General features: G+C 34.5%; 1 pseudogene; it reads right to left on the bottom strand.

Annotated features, from left to right (window-relative positions):
- Positions 1–3,879: 3,879 nt before the first annotated feature.
- Positions 3,880–4,554, bottom strand: LOC107778293 (uncharacterized; annotated as a pseudogene).
- Between the last annotated feature and the right edge of the window lie 1,002 nt (positions 4,555–5,556).

Raw genomic sequence — 5,556 nt, 5'->3', positions numbered from 1 at the left:
CACGCTCCCCTAACTTGTCAATTAAAGCACCCATTCTTTTATCATGACTTTCAGTAAATTGTTTCATCACATCCACTAGAACTTTAGGAACAGTCCCATTCTCATCCTCAATTGTTCTTCTTCTTCTTTTGCATTTACCTTTTTCATTAGCATTAGAAGATGATGCCTTAGAATTATTACCTTGTTTCTGAGTTTGTTGGGTTTCACCACTCTGAGTTGTTCCGGTGAATGAACTTTGTGCTGCTCCAGTTGATATATTAGGTTCCTCTTGATCAGTAAATGGACTTTGTGCTGCTCCAGTTGGTATATTGGGTTCCTCTTGAGCAGGTTGATCTCCTCCCGTGGCTGGAGCATCCCCATCATCATCTTTATCAACCATAACGAGAGGAAATCCCTAACACATGTCATTAGGAGTTTTCTGAGCTTCAGTTCTTTCTATTTCTTCAAAGACATCTTCTGGACCCTCAGCAAACTCTCCAGTTGCTCTATCCTTGCCAAATATCTCTTCCCAATCAGCAAACAATGGCCATTTCTTCGAGTTCATTGACTTCGCAAGTGGATCAATCTGATGAAACAAAAATAAATACAAGAATAATTAGCAATATTCCAAATATATAGATCATATTTACCAAGAAAAAGCATAAGTAACTAGCAATATTTCACTCATGATTTAAAAAGATGTAATTCACCTTTATAAAGGCATCTCAAGCTTTTGGATAGTCAACTAAGATAGTTCCATCGCTATATTGGAATCCCAAGCCACTTCGACTCTTTAGTAACGATATGCTTGAATAACTCATCTTCCATGCTCTATTTTTAGAATCGATATGTGGTTGAGATTTCAATCCGGAATTAGGATGACGAGCATGCATGTAGCGTTCCAACTCCATTAAATGTCCGTTCTTAAAAGTTTCATTATCTCCTCTCCAACCATTAGTACACAATTCTTTTAATGAATCTACAAAAGTGAGTTCCTCTTCTAGAGTCCATACCCTTCGAGGCTTAGGTGTTATTTTTCTTGTCCTTTTTGAAGTTTCATTAGATGGTGTTGCTGTGAAACTAGTCATTTCAATCTATAAAAATACATAAAGATTTACTATTTGCCAAAAAATAATGTGAGGCATACATAATGACTTACTACTTGTCTTCAAAAAGATGTTGTCAAAGATACATTAAGATTCACTATTTGTCTCCACAAACAACAATGTGAGACATACAAAAAGATTCACTATTTTTCTTCATAGAATAATGAAGCTACTACTATTTACAAAGGTAATCTAAGAATTACAAGGATTAATTTCCAGATCTTTCATTCCACATAGATTTAGCTAACGCATCCCTCCAAGAGGTCCACTCATCAGATGGTTCAACAATATTAATATTTTCATTTTCATGTTGATGCTCCATATGGTTTTCCATTTCCACGTCTAAGGGGTCGACATTCATCTCTCTTCGAATGAAATTGTGTATCAAACAACAAGCAATAATAATTCTATTATGGACATTAACTGAGTACCATGAAGGACTTCTAAGATTTCCCCAACGTCCTTTCAATATACCAAATGCTCTTTCAATAACATTACGCGTTCTAACATGCTTCATATTAAAGAGATCCTCTCGGCATCGAGATGGTGGATTGTCACCTTGCCAATCCTTTAGCCAGTATCTATATCCTCGGTAGGGTGAAAGAAAATCATTTCCATTTGTATATCCTCCGTCGCATAAATAATGATTACCTAAAAAGTATAAAAAAGGATATAATTACTTAGAAATATTAATCTATTTTCTTAATTGGAATAGATAGGTGTGTGTATATAGCATACCCTTAGGTACTTTCAAACCATTCCTTCGTACAACTGCATCTCGCAGTACACGACCATCAGCAGTCGATCCCTCCCAACCAGGCAGTACATAGATAAAATTGAGATTTTTATCACAAACCCCCAATACATTAGTTGCTATATCTCCTTTCCGGGTCCTGTATCTTGATTTATGTAGAGATGGAACTCTAATGGGAATGTAAGTACCATCCAACGCACCTAGACAACCCTATAAAATAAATTAAAGTCTAAATACTAAAATAGAGTTATCAATAAAATACTTTAATAATAATATTTAAATCTTTCTATAGTTAATCAAATGCTAGACTGAAATTTACCAACCTTAAACCATCTTCATCGGTCATCAGTCTCATCTTCTAGCACCGGCTTAGGTTTAACAATTAACAATGGAATTAGTTTGAGAATAGCTCTTAAACATTCATTGAAGGCTTGACTTACACTCCACCCTGATCTAATATAATCAACCTTGATAGACTTGTTCTTCTTGTGATGAGCCAAAATATTTAAGAACATTGCTAACTTTTCACTACTGGACATATTTGTACTATCCGTCAACCCTCCAACGTCCTTGGCTAAGGTAGCTAATATGTGAAAGGCACTTCTATCCATCCTAAGCTTATCAATACATACAGTATCATTGTCACGGATAATAAAATTTAGATGAGACAGGATTTTAGGAATTCTAGCGCTCATGCAATATCTAACCCGTTTATTTCTACTTTGTGTTCTTAAGAACATGCTGTAAATAGCCATAAAAAGACAAATAAGGACAATATAAGATTGCACCACAATCTCCTCAAGGATGATAAAGCATTCGACATCGCATAATTGTTGAGGATCCATAAACACCTATTTGCACTAAAAGATGCAAAATCATTGTTAAACTGAGCATATATAGTGAAACATACATTGTATATGAAAGAAACTTTTTTCAAGTTCTTATTTTCTTCTCCTAAACATATAAATTTCACAATTGCTACACAAAAATAAATGTTTCTGGAGTCTTATCAACCAAAAGTAGCCTTATTAGAGTATCATTTTTTTGTTATTTAATTAATCATCATGTTTTAGACCTTCGATGTTTCTAAATCTTCAAAGAAATAACAATACTTCAAACACAAAGTCAAGGTTGCTCTCATCTTGCAATTTCTGAAGCTAAAGAAACTGATTATACAAGAACCCCCTTTTATTGGAAAGAATTTTTTTTTGCTTTTAACAAACAAACAGAACCCGTATCAAATTTGGGTGTACTCAAAACTTAAACTTTATTAGAAAATATTGAAAAAATTAAAGTTTCTTCCAGAAATTCGTCTCTCAGCAGATTCACAAGAGGAAAAAATAAAAGGAGAAGAAATAAGAAAAGAAAAGTTTAGGGTTTCAAAAACTTCTTACCTAAATGAGAGAACAATCTGTAGGCGCTAGATCAGAGAAATATATGTCAATTTACTGATTTTGTCTCTTAATAGATTGAGAAGGGGAAGAGCCTAGCAGTGAGGTCCATTCTTGCTATCCAAAAGTTTGATACAGATTGATATATCTAAGGAAACCTTATGTGTAAAGTGATCGGGGTAAATTTGTCATTTCAGTATTTTATCCATGTATTACTAATACATGTATTAGTTACTCCATCTTCTACCCCGCATAAAATAATACACAGATTGAGTCATAACTTATACATGTATTATTTATGCATAATTGAAAAATGTCAACTAAACATGGTTTAAGTTATGTTACCCCTTATACATGAATAACCTTTCTTCTAACCAGCTACCAAACGACCTCTAATTGTATCAGTTGAGGGACCTAGCAGATCCAAGTAACTTCAGCAGTATTTATGATCATCTGAGATGAAAAATAGTATCCAATGAAAATTTTGAAACAACTTCAGAAAGTACACTACACACTGAAGTCTGATTGCTAAACTTCTCACTATTTCTTTAAACCTGATTTGCAAGCAAAGAGAACACAATAGTAACAACAAACATAAGTTCGCAAGATATTTCCTATTACTATTACAGTATCCAAAATATATTTCCTATCATTGTTTCTTAAACTTTCCAGTCTTCGTTGGTCCAAGAACTTCCATTGTACCTACAGAGCAACCGCACCTGCCTCAAAATTAAGAATAGCTCTTCCATTAGGTGGAGCCATTCTTTTAAGTTCAGCTTCCAATTCTAGATAATGATCTCTAGGTAACTTGATCATTCCCTTCTTATTAACACCTTTTTTTGCTGAAGCAAAATTTGACTTAAGACAATCTCCTGTGTCTAACTATATATCAAATTCAGCAGCTTTCTTAAGCCTACGACAACCTGGTTTCTCACATCCTCTACTTGTTGTACATACTGTAATTGCTAAAAGAGCTATTGCTGCAAATAAAATGCTAAGTCCTAGATAAATAAACACCATTGGAGCTCTAAAAATTTCATCTTTCACCACATAAGTGAATGCTCCATAAAATTCAACTATTTATGTACCAAAAGATTTATGTAAGGATATAATAAAACCCTACATGCAACAACTACAGCAATTGAAATCACTACATCAATGATAGCAGAGTGAGACTGTTGACAATCACTTGGTGGCATGTTGTTCTTTCTCTTGTGCAACTGATTCATTCGCCTCAATTTAAAAAAGGGACAGTTGAATTCTTGAATTTAGCCCTGGTTAATTTTGTGTCTGCTGGAGGAATTAAGCTATGTAAACAGACCATTTCGGTTGAAAATTCAAGACTGTAACTGGGAATATAAAAAGACTAAATATTTAATGAAAATTAAAACCAGGTTAATAAAGATTGAGAAATTCAGATCGACCCATCTTCTTAAATTCAATAAAGAGATTAGAAACTGTCAGTGGCTATTGGAATTTGGAGGGGCAGTCGATTTGGTTCTTGATTGTCCAATATGTAGAATTCAATCAGATTAAGTTAGAAGATTGAAAGTTATGTAGCTGAGAATTGATTATGGAAATGGCAAAAATTTGGAGTTTTGAGTATTAAAGTTCTTTCACATGAATGGTTTATGGTTCATGAAGTAACACACGTCATACACGCCAAGTGTCTTTTTACTTTTTGGGTTTGTTTGGTAAGAAGTTCCAATCTTTCTCATGTTTGGTTAACTTAAATGTTTTGAAAAATATTTTCCTCGTGACATGGGCTAAATGCGGCTGCAATGCAACTGAGAGTAAGGCATTGGCGCCTGATTCAATGCAAGGCACGCACATGGGTAACAAGCTTTAGTATGACCAAGTAAATGGCGGTTACAAGGCATATGTTGTGCACATGGGCAATAGTTGGCTTTGTTCAAATTTGGCAGGCAGTTGCTAGAACATTTTTGTAACCATGTTTCCATTATATTAGCATGATCTACATGATTCTAGTAGTTGGAGGATGTCAACTAAACTAGGTTAACATGGTGGGTTGTATAGGACAAGCGACTAAGCCTAAGTGTGACAAGTGTAAAGGCAAAGGGTTGTCACATGTTTTATAAATGTGCAACACCCTTATGCTTGTGATAGACAGAAATACGTGTGGGGTGCATGTTTGAGTTAGGAAAGAGTTCCTAAGTCTGTTTTGAAGAGTGAAAACGCCAAAGGCTAAGAGCAATCTTGTGAGAAAATATGAGGGTCAAGAGTGATCTTCTTGTACACAGCATTGTACTTTGAGTTTGAGTTTCTTTGTATGCTCGAATTAAATACAAAGTTGGGAAAAGAGTTT

Source organism: Nicotiana tabacum, chromosome 3 (genome assembly GCF_000715075.1).
Source record: "Nicotiana tabacum cultivar K326 chromosome 3, ASM71507v2, whole genome shotgun sequence".
NCBI lineage: Eukaryota > Viridiplantae > Streptophyta > Magnoliopsida > Solanales > Solanaceae > Nicotiana > Nicotiana tabacum.
The sequence above is the reverse complement of the archived record's forward strand: the minus strand, read 5'-3'. Positions and strand labels throughout refer to the sequence as shown.